The 23253-nt window shown below is 33.7% G+C and overlaps 1 protein-coding gene across 2 annotated transcripts in view; it reads left to right on the top strand.

The window, feature by feature from the left end:
- The window catches only part of LOC126880485 (latrophilin-like protein LAT-2), a 620828-nt gene that overhangs the window by 587677 nt on the left and 9898 nt on the right, over positions 1–23253 (top strand). The gene's annotated exons all lie outside the window — the stretch shown is intronic.

Below are 23253 nucleotides of genomic sequence, written 5' to 3'. Positions count from 1 at the left end.
AATTTTGGGTACTAGCAAGCTGTCGACGCGATGGGTGCCGCGTTTGCTCACTTCAGACAAGAAGCGCAACCGTGAGACCACTTCAGAGCAGTGTTTGACGCTATTTAAGTGTGATCCAAAGGAGTTTTTACGTCGTTTCATAACCGTCGACGAAAAATGGATTCACTGGTACACACCAGAAACCAAGGAACAGTCGAAAGAGTGGACAGCACCCGGAGAACTTGCTCCGAAGAAGGTGAAGACTGTCCAATCGGCCGGAAAGGTGATGGCCAGCATTTTCTGGGATTCACAAGGTGTGATCTACATCGACTACTTGGAGAAGGACAAAACGATCACAGTTCCCTATTATGCCGAATTATTGGGCCAATTCGACACCGAATTGAAGAAAAAACGACCCCATTTGACAAAGAAAAAAGTGCTCTTCCACCATGACAACGCACCGGCTCACACCTCCGTCGTTGCCTTGGCCAAATTGGTCGAATTGGGCTACGAACCGTTGCCCCATCCACCGTATTCTCCAGATTTGCCCCCGTGTGACTAATATTTATTTCCAAACTTGAAAAAGACACTTGCTGGGAAAAAATTTAAGTCGAATGAGGAGGTCATCGCCGCCTCGGAAGCCTATTTTGCAGACCTCGAGAAAAGGTATTTTTCAGACGGGTTAAAGAATTGGAGCATCGCTGGGTCAAGTGTATCGAGCTAAAAGGAGACTATGTAAAGGAATAAATTGCCACTTTTCCAAAATTTTCCCTTTTCTTTTGTAGGCTAAGTACTTATCGGACTCCCCACATAAATATAACACTACAATAAAAAACATCACAACATATATGGATGAGAAATTTGGCCCCCAAAAGACAGGACAGAGAAAATGCGTAGAGCAACAGAAATGGACTTCTGGCGCCGTTCGGCGGGAATATCTAGACGCGACAGAATAACAAACGAGATAGTTCGAGAAATCATGGGTATTACACATACTATTGTTGACGGCATCAGGACGAAACAACTCAGCTGGTACGGACACGTAAGGAAAATGTCGGAGAATAGAATACCCACACATATCCTCGAATGGCAACCAAGACGAAGGCTTAGAAGAAGTTGGAGAGAGGATGTCGATAGAGAAATCCATGACAGAGAACTAGAAGGCAATCTATGGAATGACAGAACGAGATGGAGATTGGAAATCGGAAGACGTCGAAGAACGTTGTGAACTGATATTATTTATATATTATACTTCGATAGCGATGGTTTTTTATTTTCAATAATTTGTTTCTCGTTTAAAGAAAAAATCTAGGAATAATGAATTTATTGTATGAATGCGGCTGACCCCATTAAAATTATTTAAAGACATAAATCATTGCAATAACTTTAAAATCCTGCTGCACGCCTTTGGAACGGAAATTGAAAATAAAAGTAAACAAAGGCTTCGCTTTACAAAGACCATTAAAAGACCTTTCTTTGTGATGCTGCATATGATGTCAACGCCAGAGAATATAGAACTTTAAAAGAGAAATGGGTGATTGCGGTTTGTTGCGAGCAGTTGGAAGATTGAATCCAACGTCAAGTCAGAATGAAATGGTTTTATTCTGAATTTTAATGAATGTAAATACCTTTAGTCAATGATAATTATAATTATGTGAATTCACTTAATAGCTGTTTTTCTGTTAGATGAGAGTGAAAATATACTTAGTCGAGGAAATGAAGTTGAAAAAATGGCACAACCTCGCAATTTTTTCGTCCAGCATCGATTTGTACAAAAATTTGGAATTAGGCTCATTACCCCGTCTAGTTCATTTTCTATATTGAGCCGTTGTACGCTTTTGGTTTTTTAAGGGTGAAAACTACCCCTAATTGTAAAAAATTTTAAAATAACATTTTAAACTTTAATATTGTCAACATTTGGTTCTTATTAGTTACATAATGATTGTTTTATGCTTTAAGATATACTATCATAATATTTCAACTCTTAAAACCACCCTTGTTGGAGCTATATATAAAAAATTAACTTAACCTAAAAGAATAATTTCGGCTTGCATCGATTTACATACAAATTTGGGATTAGGATCTTTTCACCCTGTATTTTATATTCTATATCATGCTTAAGGGTGTTGACTATTTTTAGGGGTGTAAACTACCCCTTATTTTCAAAAATTGTATAAAAACATTGTAAACTTTAATATGGACAATATTTAGTTTTGATTGGTTAAATAATGATTATTTTATACTTTAGGATATAATATCATAATATTTCAACCCTTAAAAACCACCCTTAATAACATTCCAGTTTTTATAAGTAGCTATTTTAATAGATCTATACAGAAAAAAAGTAGAATTAAAGAATTACAAAAACATTTATTTACACAAAAATACGAATTTATAAATATGTACAAATACAAATACAAATAGTTTTTAGTCATCTTCCAGTATACGAACCGGTTCTGTGGTATTATACATACATTGAAAATTATCCATAAGCGGACTATCCGAATTTTTCGAAAAAAAAATTGTTTTATAAACATAGCTCCTTCATTTTTGGCGATAAAAAGTTTTTTCAAAAATGACTTTGTAGGATTTTCGAAGAGTTATAAGACTGTGTAAACTAAATTCCGTAAGATCCCTTAGTTTTTAATTATGGTGGGTTTAAAGGGCTCGAATAAGGGGGTGTTTGCTCGTAAATATAGGTTTTAAACAGCTACTCGTATATCTCGCTAACTATTCAATATAATGCACATTTATGCATAAGGCAATTTTACTTATTAAAAAAGCTACAATTTAGTAATCCATCATTTTTTCGTATCTCCAGTATTTTCGAAGATAATTTGAAGTAAATGGTGAAAAGTGGGAAATTCCAAAAAATAAATTTTTCTTTAAACTCCAATTTTTCTAAAATTTGGCCTTTTAAATAGGTCAAAATTCTTGAGTGTATTTATAATACAATTAAAAAAGGAATTACAGAAAGGTGAAGACCAATTTTTAATTAGGAGGGTAGTTAGGGGGTTGCTTTCACTGATTTCTTCAGTATATTCAAAATTTCTATTCAGTCATACTAATTTTTTTGGGTTTAAGTTGATTTTCATTTTGGTGAATAAATTAAATAAATATGTTATTGTAGTTTCGCATTTAATTAATAAAAATTCAAATGTCCGCCTATGTTTCTCTTGTCAAAAGAGTTACCGCTTTTCATTTCTCTAGTAGTTTTTACGTCAACGTCAACCTTTTTGACAAGTATTCGTAGGCGGAATTTTGAATTTTTATTAATTAAATGCAAAACTCCAATTTTATATTTATTTCATTTATTCATCAAAATTAGCTTAAACTTAAACAAAATTAGTATGACTGAATAGGTACTTGCAATACCTTTCAAACGAGGTGTCACTTGTCATAATGTCCCATTTAAAATTATCTGTCACAGTGGCGCTGTAAAGTCATCTGTCACTATTACGTCACCTGTCGTAACTAGTTAAGAAGCCTACGTCCGTTTATTTCCTCCCTCCAAATTTCACTATTATTGGTATAACCGTTCAAAAGATACGAGGGGGGGGGTACGGACTTTTGACTAGCACTGTATACGAAAAACATGTGTATTCAGAAAGGTTTTTGCGTCAAATATTGAAATGGAAAACTGTAATCCTACTCCCTACTTCTTTCTGAAATAAGCCGTTGTCTCGCACGAAACAAACAGCTTCTAAAATATTCATAGAAAGAATATGATGTTAGCAGGGCAGAGACAAACAGATTTAAACCAAAAAAAAATTGAAAAGCTACTTTCTTTGTAATGTAAATAATAATATATTTGTTGACTATTGAATATAAACAACTAGATTGTTACGAAAATAGTTATGTAAATGTTTTTTGTGGCTAAAAATATTATGTTCACCAATGAAATATTTTTATTCAGTAATTGAAAATTATAGTAGTAAAAAATCGTTTCTTTTTTTAATTAGTATTCTTAGGTAATCCTATGTAAGGGTTAAAAAAGCGATTATTCAAATAACTTTTGAATCATTTCGAATCGCAAAAAAAATTTAAGTATTTTTCTGTATTTAGCATCTGTAGAAGTAGTCCTCTCGCCAGGGGGGGTACAACGATCTTCTTAATTCAGATGGACTTACCCAAGTTTTTTATGTAGGTATTTTGACCCGTAGAACACGAATTTTTTGGGTAACAGTTGATCCGGATATCGATAAGATTGTTATAAGCAAAGAACTTAAGGAATTACATAGCAGCGATTTTTCGCAAAACAAAATATTTTTTTGTATTTTTTGGGTGATTTTCAGCAAAAAATGGTCTTACAAGTTTTTTCGTAGGTTACATAGTTTTCGAGATAAACGCAGTTGAACTTTCAAAAAATCGAAAAAGTGGAATTTTTGAACCGGAATAACTTTTGATTAAAAAATAAAATAGCAATACTGCTTACTGCATTTGAAAGTTCAAGTCAAATTTTATTGGTTTTGATTATTTACATTGCTAAAAATTAAGTTTTTATTTGTTAAACAAAGCTATAAACACATAGTGTTTCCCGTGCCCAATGCATGCGTTTTAATGTACGTAATATACGTAGAAATTCTGTATGTGCGCCTACTCGTGCGATTTCAACTTAGAAATGCATTGAAAATATCATTCAATCGCTATTAGTCGAGGAAATGAAGCTGAAAAAATGGCAAAACCTCGCAATTTTTTCGTCCAGCATCGATTTGTACAAAAATTTGGGATTAGGCTCATTTCACCCTCTAGTTCATTTTCTATATTGAGCCGTTTTACGCTTTTGATTTTTTAAGGGTAAAAACTACCCCTAAGTGTAAAAAATTATAAAATAACATTTGAAACTTTAATATTGTCAACATTTGGTTCTTATTAGTTACATAATAATTGTTTTATGCTTTAAGATACACTACCATAATATTTCAACCCATAAAACCACCCTTGTTGAAGCTATATATAAAAAATTTACTTATCTTAAAAGAATAATTTCGGCTTGTACGATTTACATAAAGATTTAGGATTAGGATTATCTCACCCTGTACTTTATATTCTATATCATGCTCAAGGGCTTTGATTATTTTTAGGGGTGTAAACTACCCCTTATTGTCAAAAATTATATAAAACATTGTAAACTTTAATATGGGTAAAATTTGGTGTTGATTGGTTAATTAATGATTGTTTTATGCTTTAGGATATAATATCATTATATTTAAACCCTTAAAAACCACCCTTAATAACATTAAAATTTTTATAAGTAGATAATTTAATTGATCTATGTAGAAAAAGAGTAGAATTAAAGAATTACAAAAACATTTATTTACAGAAAAATACGAATTTACAAATGTGCACAAATACAAATACAAATAGTTTTTTAGTCATCTTCCAGTATACGAACCGGTTCTGTGGTATTATACATACATTGAAAATGCTCCATAAGCGGACTATTCGAATTTTTCGAAAAAAAAAAATAGTTTTATAAACATAGCTCCTTCATTTTTGGCGATAAAAAGTTTTTCAAAAATGATTTTGTAGCATTTTTGAAGAGCTATAAGACTGTGTAAAATAAATTCCGTAAGATCCCTTAGTTTTTAATTGGGGTGGGTTTAAAGGGCTCGAATAAGGGGGTTTTTGCTCGTAAATAGAAGTTTTAAACAGCTATATCTCGCCAACTATTCACTGTCATGAAAAGCTATTAACAAGTGAATTTTATCTATTAAAAAAGCTACAATTTAGTGGTCTATCATTTTTTTCGTAACTTCAGTATTTTCGGAGATATTTTGCAGTAAATAGTAAAAAATACGAAATTGCAAAAAATAAATTTTTTTTTAAACTCCAATTCTCCTAAAATTAGGTCTTTTAAATAGGTCAAACTTCTTGGTTGTATTGGTAATACAAATATACAAGGAATTACAGAAAGGTTAAGGTTAATTTTTAATTAGGAGGGTAGTTAGAGGGTTGTTTTCACTGATTTTTTCGTAGAGAAAAGCAGGTATCGACCTTTTTTTGATCATAAGTCGCTAAGTTTTCATGCTAGAAACTTTTTATTATTATTTTTGAAAGATCTAATTATATACTTAAAAAAAGATAATTTAAATTTTCCTCAAAAAATGCAAAGTTTTCCCGATATTTGGCTTTGAATATTTCAAATTATACATTTGACGAAAAAAGCTAAGCTTTAACGTACCGTATCTCGGTTTGTATGAGTCTTAAAGATATTATAGAAAAATAATTTAATTTGTGTTACTAAAAGATACAATTTTGATATCTACAGTTTTTTTGATTAAATGTATATTATTCGAGGTATTCTTAGAAAACCCTTCGAGTCGATTTTTTCGTCGGAAAAACTATTGTTTCAAGCGCGAATATCTCGAAAAATATTAGTTTTATGAAGAAAATGTAAAAAATATTTTTTTCTTAGAATTACAATTTGCATCTATTTACATGGTTAAAATTTAATAAAAAATTCCCACTCCCGAGATGGGGTGGCGACCACCCCCAAGGTTTTAGCGTACAGCGGTATAATATAGAAAATGATCCTTGGTCTATTCCCTACCTTCTGTGAAAATTTGAAGTAAATCCATGCTGGACGAAAAAATTGCGAGCCAAAATGCTTCATTTCCTCGACTATATGTGTTTTTAGCTTTGTTTAACAATAAAAAAAAATAAATTTTAGCAATGGAAATAATCAAAACCGATAGAGTTTGACTTGAACTTTCAAATGCGTTAAGCAGAATATTGCTATTTTATTTTTCAATCAAAAGTTATTCGGGTTCAAAAATTGCAATTTTTCGATTTTCTGAAAGTTCAACTGCGTTTATGCCGAAAACTATGCATCCTACGAAAAAACTTGTAAAAACATTTTTTGCTTCGAATGATCCAAAAAATACAAAAAAATGTTCTGTTTTGCGAAAAATCGCTGTTATGTGATTCCTCAAGTTCTTTGTTTATAACAATCTTATCGACATCCGGATCGACTATTATCCAAAAAATTCGTGTTCTACGGGTCAAAATACATAAAGAAAACTTGGGTAAGTCCATCTGAATTAAGGAGGCCGTTGTACCCCTACTGGCGATAGGACTAAAGGTTGATGTATTTCAACAAAAAAATATTTCATTTAACAAAATAGGGACAAAAATTTAAATTTAATATGACAGTAAAGACTTTTAAATCACGTCAAGTTACAACACAAATCATTAAAATATTTTAAAAATTACCACCCACAGGGATTGATTATCCGAGGTTTAAATTTATTTATTTAGCGTATGGCTCAATACATGGAATAAATACAATCATAATTGTAAAAAAAACGTAAGTACATAATTCAAAAATACAAACATAAACTTATATAAAAACGAACATAGACAAAATACAGATAAAATATAAGATAATACAAACAGATAAGGTTATATTTTAAAGTCAAGTTGAGCTATCCATTCAAGGCCTGCAGGCGTAGTTTTGGAAAAGTCTTTTGGGTCTCCTCGGTACGCCCTCAATTCACATGTCTCCACTATGTGTTGGATGGTTTGATCTGGAGCACCACAGTCGCCGCTGGAGGTAGGCTGTTTTCCCCATTTATGTAGGTTGTGTGCGCATACTGCATGTCCCGTTCTAATTCGGTTTAGGCTCTTCCATATGTTTCGTGGCTGGTTGAAGCCATCAGGCTTTTGGACTGGGTCAATAAGGTTGGATAATTCAGGTGAAGCTTCCTCAGTCCACAGCGTGCGTCATCTGGAGGTAACATTGAAATCATCTGCTGTTAGCTGTTGGGCTGTTATTATGAGTGGTTTTCTGGATGGGAGTCGGTTTGCTGCCAATCTCGGGATGTCTTCATGGATTGGTAGTTGCAAGTTGCTATTTACTTTCGAATACTCCGTTATCAAGGCCTTTTGTCTTCGTAGAATAGGTGGAGGTATATGGTTAAGGATGGGAAGCCAATATAGTGGAGTAGTCTTGATGCAGCCACTATAACTATAATATATAATTTCAGTGATTTTTTGGAGAAGCTTGTCTGTATCTTCAATAAGGCATTTCCTTTAATTACGATTAAGCCAAAACGTCGGAAACCCTGGACTACCAAAGGTATCCGCATATCAGCAAAAATATGCGTTCACTACTTTATATCAAGAAATTTACTACCAACGTCTCTGTCACTCAATATATCACCAATTACAGAGTCACATACCTAAAACTCATCAAATCAGCTGAAAAAGCCTACTATCAAAATCGTCTGGGAAGCTCCAAAAGTGTTGCAAAAGAAACTTGGTCCATAATAAACGATCTTCGAAATAAAACCCACGTAGCTCAAACATTTACCCTTCCAAACCCTGAAAATCTAAACGAATACTTCATTAACGTGAGTAAAAATATAACATCAACTATTCAGTCTCAACAAGATCCCATTTCCTATCTCCCTAATTCAGAAATTGTCTCGAATTCATTCTTTATAAGACCAATCTATAAATCTGAATTGATCCAAACGATCAATAGTATCAAAAGCAAATCATCTTGTAGTACTGATGGACTATCCTTAAAAATCTTCTCAAATCTCACAGATAATGTGTTAGAACTCCTCGTGTCACTAATTAATGATTCCTTTGAAAACGGTAAATTTCCAGAGTGCCTAAAGACAGCCATTATTATTCCTCTTCATAAAGGTGGCGAAAAATCTAATGCCTGCAACTATAGACCTATTACCCTACTACCGGTACTCTCCAAAATTATTGAGAGGCTCATAAAAACCCGACTTCTGTCCTTTCTCTTTGATAACAATATTTTATCACAAAATCAGTTCGGCTTCTTAACTAATAAATGTACAACTGATGCCATGTTTTCTGTACTTCACGAGGTTTACCAAGCACTAAACAATAATCTTTATACTGCCACTGTTTTCTGTGACTATTCCAAAGCTTTTGATTGTGTAAATCACAACATTTTGATTAAAAAACTTAATTACTATGGAATTCGAGGTATTTCTTTGAATTGGTTCAAATCTTACTTAGATAATAGGAAACAATTGGTTAGAGCAAATGATACTGACTCTAGTCTCAAAAACATTATATGTGGAGTACCACAAGGTTCAGTATTGGGTCCTCTACTTTTCCTGATCTTTATAAATGACATCACTAATTTAAAAATCGATGGAAAAATTTTTCTTTTTGCTGATGATACCAGTATCACTTGGAGCAACTCAACTATTGCAACTCTTCATGCAACTATAACTTCTGATCTTCTTACGATAAAAACCTGGTCTGACTCTAATTTACTCTCCTTTAACGTGGATAAAACGGTAGCATTATCATATAAAGGTGCTCTTCAACCCCTGCTTGTGAATAGCAGCCAGATCTCTACCGTTGATTCTGTAAAATTTCTTGGTATTCTTTTAGACAGCAACCTCAAATGGTCCCTTCATATCGATTTGTTAAGTAAGAAACTCGCCTCGGCCTGCTATGCCATAAGATCTGTTTCGAAGGAACTCAATTTAGCATCTTCTAAAATAACATGTTTTTCTTTATTCGAGTCTCATCTTCGATATGGTCTTCCTTTTTGGGGGTCTAGTACAGCTGCCCAATTTGATGTTATTTTCAAATTACAAAAAAGAGCAATAAGATATTTGTTTGGCCTCAGAAGAACAACCCATTGCAGAAGTTACTTTAAAGATCACGAAATTTTAACTCTTCCATCTTTGTATATTTTAGAGACTGTTTGCGTAATTCGTAAACACATGCATGTCTTTCCAGCAAGGCCTCATCATGACTACTCCACCAGAAATTCAACTTTTGATGTCTATTTACCGATCCCGTCTTCTGAGTTAGTAAAGAAATCTATACTATATTCCGCAGAAAAACTATACAACCATCTCCCTTTACAACTCAAATCTGCAACATCCTTTCTCAAGTTCCGTAAAATGACAAAAGCTCATTTATCTAAAAGACCATATTATTCAGTAGAAGAGTTTCTTAATGTCTAACTAAGAAATCACAGTAATGTACAAGTAACTAAAGTGTATTTATATATATTTTGGTGTCACATACAGTAGCTTAAACTTATTAGTTCCTTTGTTTGTGTTTTATTATATTATGTTGTATGTTCAATTTTGCAATTTATAGTAATTTTGCAATATATTGGTTTTTGTTTTTTACTTCACTTTTTTAACATGTTTATATTTTTTTTATTGACGATTTATCTAATTTTATAAAATTGTATTTGTTATTGTTATGTATATCTTTTTCGTGAATCTATGTTAAGCTTTGTCCATAAAATTGTATAATTTTCAGTGACAATAAAGCATATTTCTATTCTATTCTAATCATTCTCATTGCTATATTAAGCTGGGTATCAACTATCTTCACATGACGACTATCTAGTTCTTCTCAGAACTATATGACAAGAAGCATTGGACCAATCCTCCGAATATGCCAACTAAATATAGAGGCACTTAGTAGATCAAAGTGTGAGGTACTATCTAAAATCCGAGGTTTAAAATATGGTGTGAATAAATGATTTGATGGTGATGTGATGTAGCTTTTGGTCCTTAGTTCGTAAGGATACTCATACTTTTGGTACTTGTTTAGTATAATGTTGGTACTTTGTAAATAATGTTTAATAATTCAATATCACTTTGACAATATATATACAGAGTGGGCCAAAGAAAACAGTTCACCTCGATATTTGGCAGAAATATCGAGGTCGACTGTTTCCTTTGGCCCACTCTGCATGTACATAATTTTCTCAACACTTTGGCTGTTATAGGTACATTATATCTCTATACTGTATCAATCTGTATCTTGTTTAATACAATTTTCTTAGTAATCTTTTTTGAAAACTAGTCTCGTTGTGGAAATCGAAACATCCAATCTTTTTGAGTAAAAATATAGTCCAGAAAGCCACTGCGCATCCGTTAGGAAAAATATTCTAATTCGGATTTTTTGCACAATCTTACTCAAAAAGGACCCCTTTTAACAAATTTGCATGTTGCCAGGACCAAAAGTTGGTCAAAAAATTTTTAAACGTTTTTTTTTGTTTTTTTTTTCCTAAAATTATTTTTTTTGCATGGAACAATTTTTTTCAGGTTTTTTGGATCATACCAAACAGAAAAGTTCTTTAGTGACTTTTCTCTAAAGTTGATAGTTTTTGACATATAAGCGATTAATAATTGAAAAATTGCGAAATCGGCCATTTTTAACCCTCAAAAACTATGTGAAAAACTGAAAATTTGAATGTTGCCAAGGTAGGTAGATATTCTTTAATCATGGATTGATGAAATCCCAAAGAGTTTTTTGCAACACAAAATTCAAAACTCCTTTGTTTTTTAATTGCTAATCAAGCGTGCGCGACACTATTTTCCACCGTTGCATGTGTATGCAGTATGGTGCAAATGAAAGGAATAAATTCGTTATTTCGTAAACCGGAGACTGTAAGGAAAAATCTCGAAACCGGTCGATTTTTATTTTTAAGTTATGACATTGTGACATATATGGTATACTAGTGACGTCATCCATCTGTGCGTGATGTCGTAATCGATGATTTTTTTAATGAGAATAGGGGTCGTGTGCTAGCTCATTTGAAAGCTTCTTTAGTTCTCTATTTAGTAATATAAACATTTACATAATTATTTATACAGGGTGTCCAATAATTGAATTTTTTTGTCAATTTGCCAAATGATTTAATTTAATAAAAATTTTTTGGACACCTTGTAGAAATAATTATGTACATGTTTATATTACTGAATAGAGAATTGAAGAACCTTTTAAATGAGCCAGCACACGACCCGTATTTTCATTTAAAAAAATCATTTATTACGTCATCACGTCCAGATAGATGACGTCACTAGTTTACTATATATGCCACAATATCGTAACTTAAAAATAAAAACCGACCTGTTTTGGGATTTTTCCTTAAAGTCACCGGTCTACGAAATAACGAATTTATTCCTTTCATTTGCACCATACTGTGTACACATGCAACGGTGGAAAATAGTGTCGCGCACGCTTGATTGGCAATTAAAAAACAAAGGGGTTTTTGATATTGCGTTGCAAAAAACTCTTCGGGATTTCATCAATCGATGTTTAAAGAATATCTACCTACCTTGGCAACATTCAAATTCTCAGTTTTTCACATAGTTTTTGAGGGTTAAAAATGGCCGATTTCGCAATTTTTCAATTTTTAATCGCTTTTATGTCAAAAACTATCAACTTTAGAGAAAAGTCACTAAGACCTTTTCTGTTTGGAATGATCCAAAAAAAACTAAAAAAATTTTGTTCCATGCAAAAAAAAATAATTTTAGGAAAAAAAACAAAAAAAAACGTTTAAAAAATTTTTGACCAACTTTTGGTCTTGGCAACATGCAAATTTGTTAAAAGGACTACTTTTTGGGTAAGATTGTGCAAAAAATCCGAATTAGAATATTTTTCCTAGCGGATGCGCAGTGGCTTTCTGGACTAATATAATTGTCATTATAATCAACTGTGGCTATCCCAAATAAACATAACATTTACCCTAACATGCAACAAGAAAACAGTTTCAGAACCTAATTATGAGATTTATGAACCTAATTATGAACCTAATTATGAGATAATTGTATTTAATACCTTAAAGGTAATTTATCTCTATACAATATGCAAAGAAACAAGTCTGGCTAATTGGCTCTGCCAAAGCAATTTTTCAGAAAAAAATATGCAAAGATTCACGAATAATACATTAAAACATTATTTTAACCAATATTTACATGCTAAAATATACGATTTTGAAATTTTTTGAAATAATGGCTAGTTTTAATCCCTCAAAATGGAAAGTTTAACGAGATAAAAAAATCAAAAATGAATAACCATTTTCAAGTATGGCTTTTAAATTGTAGAAGCCTCGGAGGTGTAACCAGAGAAGGTTCCCATTGTTTTCATTCTGGTGGGATATGCTATATGCCATTAGAGTGAAAACTTAGTCTTTTAACAAGATACTTTATAGATTTTGAAGTAGAAGATAGGTAGAGCTTGAACCTAAATTTGTATTTATATGGGGTAACCAAATTTCACAGTAATTCTGAATTTAACGGCTGACGGCTGGACTGTATTCTCGAGTTCCATTAACCTTCGTCGGGCGGCATAGGTACAATAATTATTGTAACTTTTGAGTTTTCAAGTTGTGATAACTTTTTTTCAAAGAGGTAGAGACTTGAAATTTTGTGACATCTCTCCATTTATCGAGTAGATTCTTTCTTCTTAAGGTGCCTATCCATTGCGGATGTTGGCGATCAACATGGCTACCCTAACTTGGCTTGCTGCTATTCTGAATAGTCCGGATGTCGATTTATTAAACCACTTTCTCAGGTTTTGAAGCCAAGATATTTTTCTTCTCCCCGGTCCTCTCTTTCCAAATACCTTGCCTTGAAGAATGAGTTGCAATAAGCCATATCTCTGTTCATTCCTCATAACATGGGCAAGATATTGTAGATTGCGCTCTTTGATTGTGTTAATAATCTCGCATTCCTTGCCTATTCTACGTAGAACCTCAACATTAGTCACACGATCCACCCACGAAATTCTCAAAATGCGCCTGTAACACCACATCTCGAATGCCTCGAGTTTTCTCAAAGAAGCCTCGGAAAGTGTCCAGGCCTCTACTCCGTATAATATCGTAGAAAATACATAGCATCTGATGATAGCGATTTTGGTAGCAAGAGGTAAATCGTGGCTTCTGAAAGGAGACTTCATCATTATGAACGCTGATCTCGCTTTTCCTATGCGTTGTTTTATTTCACTTGAGTGGTCCCACTGGCTGTTTATGTTGGTACCATGGTATGTGTAGCTGTCGACCCTGTCAATTAGTTGTTGGTTAACCAAAAGCTGTGTATTTATTATTTCGCGCTTACTGACTACCATGTAGTTTGTTTTTTTCGTATTGAGATCAAGTCCGTATTCTCTACTTATATCTGATATGCGCGACATTATTCTTTGCAAACCATCTAGACTGTCTGCAAAAATTACAGCGTCGTCGGCATATCTAATGTTGTTCAAACGCACTCCGTTGACTAATACGCCTTCCTGTAGTTCTCCCAGAGCTTGCTCGAAGATACATTCAGAGTATATCTTAAACAGCACCGGGGACAGGATGCATCCTTGCCTCATTCCATATCTATGGAGACTGCCTCTGTCAATTGGTCGTCCACTTTAATATTGGCAGTTTGGTTGTAATATAAATTATATATGATTCTCAAGTCATCATCTACTCCAGCTTCTTTCAATATGTTTATGAGTTTATCATATTTTACTCTATCAAACGCCTTTTTGTAGTCGATAAAACAAATATACACGTCACAGTCAACATCCCTGCATCTTTGCATAAGCACTTGGACAGCGAATAGAGCCTCTCGGGTGCCTAAGGCATCGCGGAATCCAAACTGCGTCCATGATATCTGTTCTTCGCATTTTTTATATATTCTGCCGTGTATCACTTTCAGAAACGTTTTGAGTAAGTGGCTCATTAGGCTAATTGTTCTGTAGTCTTCACATGTTTTGGCATTTACTTTTTTGGGTAAAGTTACGAAGGTCGACTTTAACCAGCTTTGGGGTATTTTTCTAGTTACGTATATCGAGTAGATTATGTGAGCCAAATGTAACAAAAAAATCTTTATTCAGTTCCCAGAAGGAGGCTTAAATAGTTCCTACCCTCATAAACGACGGCATAGGTACATTTGTACCTTGTACATTTTTTTAACTTATTAATTTAAAAAAAAACAATAAATTTTGTAAGATGAAGTTAGTTTTCAATCCTAATAGCTAATTAATAATATTGAAAATATTAAAAATATTACTAAAAGATTTTTAAATTGAAAACTTATTGGTAAATTTCCCTGGTGACACCTCCAAGGCTTCTACAACTTGCAAGCCAAATGGATGCTGCAGTGAAGACAAAGGGAAGGAATTCTACACTATGCAATTCACATCCCCCGTCTGCAGCTCGGTAAAGTTCCAATGGAAAATGCACCTGGTTACTCTACGGAGTAATACGACTATAAAATAAAATTGTATACCATTTTTATTCACTTGCAGTGCGAAGGCAAAACAATCCTACTTTTCAATTAGAATACGGAGCGCAGTCCAGTCCTCTGAATCGCGATTATCGGCTCTTATTGGAGCCTCATCGGAAAGAACGTAGGCACTGTTCTCCATACCCTAATTGACTAGCGTCGAGTGTTTTTCCCACCCATTGCAACCGAAGTGAAGGTATTAGGTGACTAGCGTCATCTGGCAATTGAAAGATGAAGTTAGTTTTCAATCCTAATAGCTAATTAATAATATTGAAAATATTAAAAATATTACTAAAAGATTTTTAAATTGAAAACTTATTGGTACATTTCCCTGGTGACACCTCCAAGGCTTCTACAATTTGCAAGCCAAATGGATGCTGCAGTGAAGACTGCTACTTGAAAAGTAGGATTGTTTTGCCTTCGCATTGCAACTGAATAAAAATGGTATACATTTTTATTTTATAGTCGTATTACTCCGTAGAGTAACCAGGTGCATTTTCCGTTGGACCTTTACCGAGCTGCAGACGGGGGATGTGAATTGCATAGTGTAGAATTCCTTCCCTTTGTCTTCACTGCAGCATCCATTTGGCTTGCAAAGTTTTCAATTTAAAAATCTTTTAGTAATATTTTTAATATTTTCAATATTATTAATTTGCTATTAGGATTGAAAACTAACTTCATCTTTCAATTGCCAGATGACGCTGGTCACCTAATACCTTAACCTCGGTTGCAATGGGTGGGAAAAACTCTCGACGCTAGTCAATTAGGGTATGGAGAACAGTGCCTACGTTCTTTCCGATGAGGCTTAAATAAGAGCCGAAAATCGCGATTCAGAGGACTGGACTGCGCTTCGTGTTCTAATTGAAAAGTAGGATTGTTTTACCTTTGCATTGCAACTGAATAAAAATGGTATACATTTTTATTTTAATAAATTTTGTATTTAAATGATAGGTTATTTGAATTAAAATACAAAAATGAATGTTAGTGTTGATTTTCGCAACACATACCTGTCTTTTTAGACAAAAAATGTTTGTCACACATAGGTAGAAAATATACTGCACAAGTATTTCTCGTTTTTACACTGTTGTTTTTTCGTTCGTTTCGACAAACATCACAACTCCGTTACTGTGAGATACTTGAGGAGGAGTATCTACAGCAAACACGTACTCTGGTTCGACCAAGGACCATTTCTATAGCACTACCAAGAAAATGACTCCTCATCATCATCATCCGATTTTTACTTTGAGATTGATACGAAGGCAACTAAATATCTTTAGAATGACCCTTCGAAAATTTCCTGCATTAGTCATTTGTTTGTGTAATGGATTATGTTCGCATAACGCAATGTTCGACATAAAATGCTGGGTGAGTTTACGGTCAAATATTCACCCAACATTTTATTCATGTTATCAATCTCGCTTTGGTTTTATTGTAAGACTGAATTGTTTCCAGCTTCGCTACTTCACTGTCTTCTAATTTTCCTGTATCTTTTATTTTTTCTAACTGTGCCTACTAGCACTACTAACTCCATGTGCCATGAGTTAAACAACTGAACGAATTCAAAACTGGTAAAAAAGTTATTTGTGGTAAACTTTTGCCCATAACCTTTATAAGACGTGACCAGATCCAAAACTGTTTGTTCGCCAACGTTAACTTGTCGGGAACCATATGCTCTTTTTTCAATATAAAGATGACCTTGTACGAGATAAGCGTTTGATGCATCACGAGACAAAAATAACGTGATCCCATATTTAGCGAGTTTGGAGCCTTGTTGCAAATTTTTATTCAGCATTGTTTAGATATCTCGTGTAGTACGAGTGCAGCTTTATCGGCTTTTTGCGTTCGTCGCGGGTATTTTCGTTGTCAAATGATGTAAATCTTAGCATTGTCTTAAAAGGTTTACAAGACATTGCAGCACGTATTAGTGGCAGATACTCCATAATCCACACATTACCCAAGTTTTCTTTGCTATTTCTATGTACACCTCTTGTCGCCATTTCCGTAAACTATTCATAATTTTTAGGTATACACGTATTGACAAACACCAAACCATTAAATGGAGATGAGATACTATCATTGTTTGATTTGCGTGTATGGATATAATGCTATGTGGAAATGCGATCAATGATTGTCCCCGTTTAGGATTTTGTCCTCTTCAGGGTTTGTAGTGAATGTATAGTGTTGGCAGCAAAAGCAAACAGTCCGAAAAACACACTGGGGAAAGCGCCGTGTCCTGGTGTTTTTTGATCCTGGGTTATGCCGGACGGGGGTGTCCAGAAGGCTAAGAAGTCAACAGAGAAGAAAGTTTGATGGATTGTTGTTGGTTCCATAGACATTTACGTGTACTGTCCGTGCTTTGCTCTAGACCAATCTCCCTAGAAACCATTGTACAACGACAGGCGAACCTGCGTCCCTCGTCGGCGGTCAGGAGGTGGCTTTGAGCGCGGCGTGGACAGTGTGCGTTCGCGTGGAGAAAATAGTTGCGGCTATTTTCTTGGGACGAACAGGTATAATTGTGCAATGAAGTTGGGAAACCGCAAAAAACCAACTTCTCCCTGTTCGGGGTAGGGAAGAGGAGATGTTAAAGGTGGGTACGGAAGGCTAACGGGGTAGCCTCGAGGATGTTTTCGTACTCCACCGGGAGTTCGTCAATGCATGTTTGCATTAGAGCGGACGGTAAATGAATCTTTTTGCGTTTGGGCTTTCGGTGGAGTACGTGGCCGGAAGATGAACAGGAACATTTGAGAGATTCTTGTATGTCGGAGGGGGGGCCGTTGATTACTTTGATTGTGAAGTTCCTGTTCAGAGAGTATATTCTCTCGGTGATTTTGGGGATGTTCGAGATGTTATGGATTTCGTTTGAGGGATATCTCCAGTGCTCATAGTTACATCTACGCAAGATTCTACGTTCAGCGCTCAACAACCACTCTTGTTTTGATCTAGCACAAAGAGAGTAGAGGCAAGATTTGTACTCCATGACGGGTCGAATAAAGGTCTTGTAAGTGTGAATGAGAGTCTTCTTGTGTGTCTTGCCAATTCGTCCAGAGAGAGAGTTGAGAAGTCTGGCCCTGTTCCTTACCCTATCTAAAGTTGCCTTTAGATCTGCGTTCCAGTTAAGAGTCCTGGTGAACAGAACTCCTAAATAGTTTGCAGTCGGACTAACAACAAGCTTTTCTCCTAACAGTCTCAGAGGATATTGGTCGTCTTCATTAATTATGATTCTATGTGACACAGAAGGGGCGCGAAACACAATTGTTGTTGTTTTGTTCGCGTTCAGCGTGACTCTCCACTTACAACACCATTCACCAACTCCGTCCAACAGAGCCTGGGCTCTTCTGAAGAGGAGTCTTGGGTTGTATCGAGAGGTTGTTGTGAGCAGAGCCGTGTCGTCTGCATAGAGAAACAGCCGAGTGCCTGGAATATTTTGGTTAGTGATATCGCTGTTGTAGATGATGTACAAAAGCGGTGCTAGGACTGGAGATGAGATCTATGTTTCCAATTTAAATACAATACAATGCTACTCTTCCTAGAGTTTGTTTAAGACATAGATAGATAGGAGCGGTCACGTCATAACGGCTTGTAATCTTTGTTTGTAAATCCATACAAGAACAAATTACCGAATATTATTATTTATTTATTGCAATATTCAACAATTTTTTCCGGTTATATTAGTAATATAATATCTTAAAATTAACATATATTACCCTTTATATTAACGAATTTTTAAGAAAATATATAACAGGTACAATTTTACCTATGCCGTCTGTTAACGGTATAAAATTGTGGCGCTCGACAAAGGTTAACATGAAACGAGGTCAAAACGAAATTTAGTCAAACAAAATCGAACGGTCAAAGTCCTAAAAGGTGTTATGGTTATCATAATTAATTATTTTAATATAGTTATTATTGGTAATATTCCATAGGAAAAGTACTTGTCAATATTATTTTATATTTGACTTACGAAATATATTAAACTAATGATTTTGTCGGAGGATATAATCAATTGCCCTCTACAGTTGCTGAACTAATTTTTTTGCTCCCTTCTGTTTTATCCTATCTCACTTCAATTGTTTCTGACTCCCTCCATTCGTTTCTGACTTCCTCCATTTTTTCTTTTTACTCCCTCTAATTTTTCCTTAATATCTCCATTACTTTTTGAATTCTAATTCTTCCAGCCACCCTCTAATTTTTGCTGACACCCTCTAATTCATTTTTAATATAATAATATATACATATAGATTTCAAACACTAACACTAAATGCAATACAAATGGGTGTGGCACTTCTTGGGGAGTACTCACAGAAGTGACTATAAAAAAATACTTCCTATAGCGGGTTGTTATTAAATGTGAGTTAACGAGATTTTATGTCTTCTTGTTACTGGATTGTTAATATTTTCTTATAGCACCACACATTTAAGTTCTTAAAATTTTTTTTATAATATAATAATCAGTGTATAGTTCATCTAGTGACCTAAATTTTTTCCCGCCAGTGTATTTTAGGGAAATTAGCCAAATCGGTTCAGTAATTCTGTAGATGTTGTGAAAAAGATATAAAAAAATGAAAGGGCGTTTTGTAAACGCCATTTAATATTTATACAGTGGGTTCATAAAGTCTGGAAACGGTCTATTATCTCGTGACTTAATTATTTTTAGGTTCAAAGCTCTGACAGGTCGATTTTTATTTTTAAGTTATTTCTTTTTGACGTATATTCCATAATAGTGACGTCATCGATTTGGGCGTGATGATGTCATCAAATACATTTTACTGATGCCAGAAGATAAAAAAAAAATTAAGCACTCATGGGAGTGCCGACAGAATGAAAACTTCTTATAGTATATAAATTACAAGCTCAATGCTTTTCCACATCCAAAAATAAGTGCTATACCTATATTATTATAAGCGTTGTGTACGTTCTATGCTATTTATGTATACAGCACAAAATATATATATTATGTAAGTACGAAATTTATTTCGGCAAAATGATGACGGTCGCAAACTCAATACTTTTTTCCTATCTAAAAAGTGCACAACGTCCCTACAGAAGTTTTCACTTTAAAAATTTATTTCGTCAAACAATGACGGTCGCTAATTAAATACTTTTTCCCCATCTAAAAAGTGCACAACGTCCCTAAGCAGTTTTAATTTGAAAAATTTATTTCGCCGAAGCGATGACGGTCGCTAATACAACACTTATTCCCCATCTAAAAAATGTATAACGTCCCTAAAAAAGTTTTCGCTCCAAAAATTTTTTTCGTCGAAGCAATGACGGTCGCGACGACGGTCGATAATTCAATACTTTTTCTCCATTTAAAAGAAGTTTTCACTTCAAAAATTTATTTCGTCGAAACAATAACGGTCGCTAATTCAATACGTCTTTCCCGTGCAAAAAGTGCACAGCGTCCCTAAGGAAGTTTTCATTTGAAACATTTATTTCGCCGAAGCGATGACGGTCGGTAATTCAACACTTTTTTTCCATCTAAAAAGTGTATAACGTCCCTAAAAAAGTTTCGCTTCAAAAATCTATTTCGTCGAAGCAATGACGGTAGCGATGGCGGTCGATAATTCAACATTTTTCTCCATCTAAAAAGGGCACAACGTCCATAAAGAATATTTCACTTCAAAAATTTATTCCGTCAAAGCAATGACGTACGCTAATTTAATACTTTTTTCCCATCGAAAAAGTGCAAAACGTCCCTAAAAAGTTTTCACTTCAAAAATTTATTTCGCTTAAGTGATGACGGTCGCTAATTCAATATTTTTCCCCATCTAAAAAGACCAAAACGTGCCTAAAGAAGTTTTCACTTCACATTATTTCGTCGAAGCAATTACGGTAGCGATGACGGTCGCTAATTCAATACTTTTTCCCCATCTAGAAAGTCCACAACGTCCCTAAAGAAGTTTTCACTTCCATAATATTAGTATTATTATACGTACACGTACAAAATTTATTTGGTCTATACGGTGGCGGTCGCGATGACGGTCGTGAAATCAATATTTTTTCCGCATCCCAAAATAGATTTTACATTTATTTTAAATTTAAATACTTTTATATAATTTATGTATACATACTCATAATATAGATACGTACAAAATTTATTTCGCCGAAAAGATGACCGTCGCGAAATACATCATTTTTCCCCATCCTAAAATAGGTTTTACATTTATTTTAAATGTAAATACTTCTATACAATTTTTATATAATATATACATACACATAATATACCTATATATGTACAAAATTTATTTCGCCGACGCGGTGACGGTCGCGATGATGAACTCGAAATCAATCCTTTTTCCCTATTCTAAAATAGGTTTTACATTTATTTTAAATTTAAATGCCTCTACACAATTTATATATACATACACATAATATATAGCATGAGCGATGACGGTCGCAATGACGGTCGCCAATTCAATGCTTTTTCCCCTATCAAAAAACGCACAACGTCCCTAAAGATGAAGGTCGCGAATTCAATGCTTTTGCTCCTATCCAAAAATCGCACAACGTCCCTAAAGAAGTTTTCACTTCAAAAATGTTTATTTCATAAATAAACATTGCTTTTTACTTAAATTAAATGTCAAACGGCCACCCAGCTGCCTCTTGACAGTTTGAACATTTAATTTATGCGAAAATCAATGTTTATTTGTCAAATAAATATTTTTTTCTCTTTTCTGACGGCAGTAAAATTTATTTCGAGTTAAGTAAATTACATATTATTCTTTTCTTTGCTGCAATTAATTTAATTCAAAAATTATTTTGTTGGCCACCCTGTATAAATATTGACATTGATATTTATATTACTAAATAGAGAATTAAATAACCTTTGAAATGAGCTACCACGTGACCCATACTTCCATTAAAAAAAACCATCGATGACGTCATCACGCCCAAATAGATGACGTAACTATTATGGGATATACGTCAAAAAATCATAATTTAAAAATAAAAATCGACCTGTCGGAGCTTTAAACCTGAAAATAAATAAGGCATGGGATATTAGATTGTTTCCAGACTTTATGAACCCACTGTATAGGGTGAGGCAGATAAAGGGCCTATTAGAAATATCTCGAGAACTAAAGGCAACTGATTCATGAAAATTGGATTGAAGGGGTTTTGAAGACTGATCTATTTAATGAAAATATTTTCATCTATTTGGTACTTCCGGTTATACCGGAAGTTGCTTATAACTTCGTTTTTTTTAAATGGGACACCCTATATATTTTTTCATTTTTGGATTCCCCTTGATTTCTTCTTTCCTAAAATATGGTTTTTGTTATATTATACAGGGTAATTTAAAATATAATTAGGTTTATTATTCATTTCGTAGCAACTTTCACACCCTGTAGAATTGTAATAGTTTGAGCTCAAAATCTCTATTTAGGTTCAAATGATTTTTAATATAGTCTAATGTTGTTAAGAATTATTAGTATAGCTAAATTTTTAATTTTAGTATACAGGGTGGGTCGAAACTCGGAATTAGCATTTTCTGAGTTCTCTTAAATGGAACATCCTATATTTTAGTATTGTAATGAAATGATATTTTATGGTACTTTTTTACTTCTTAAGCATTCCCTATACCTAACTGCTTTAATTTGTGCTTAATTGTTAATCGCACCAACAATTTTAACTACGTAGATATTTTGATAGATCAACCATTATTGGCAATTTTAAGTATCAGTCTAGATTAATATGTATTTATTTCCGAAAAATTATTTATGATTGAATATTTTCACGGCCAACCTAATAAAATTTCACGTATTTTGTGTTGCAATTAATGTTTGGCTTGAATCACCAATAACTCACAAATTAAAGCAGTTAGGTATAGGGAATGCTTATACAATTAAAAAGTACCATAAAATATAATTTCATTGCAATACTAAAATATAGGGTGTTCCATTTAAGAAAACTCAGAAAATACTCATTTCGAGTTTCGACCAACCCTGTATACTAAAATGAAAAATTTAACTTTACCAATAATTCTTAAAAATAGTAGACTATATTAAACATCATTTGAACGTAAATAGCGTTTATTATCTCAAACTACTACAATTCTACAGGGTGTGAATATTGCTACGAAATTAATATGAAAACGTAATTATCTTTTAAACTACCCTGTATAATATTACAAAACCTTATATTTTAAGAAAGAAGAAATCAAGGAGAATCCAAAAATGTAAAAATATACAGGGTGTCCCATTTAAAAAACGAAGTTACAGTCAACTTCCGGTATAACCGGAAGTAGCAAAGA

Source organism: Diabrotica virgifera, chromosome 2 (genome assembly GCF_917563875.1).
Source record: "Diabrotica virgifera virgifera chromosome 2, PGI_DIABVI_V3a".
NCBI lineage: Eukaryota > Metazoa > Arthropoda > Insecta > Coleoptera > Chrysomelidae > Diabrotica > Diabrotica virgifera.
This window is presented reverse-complemented; position numbering and strand designations above follow the sequence as displayed.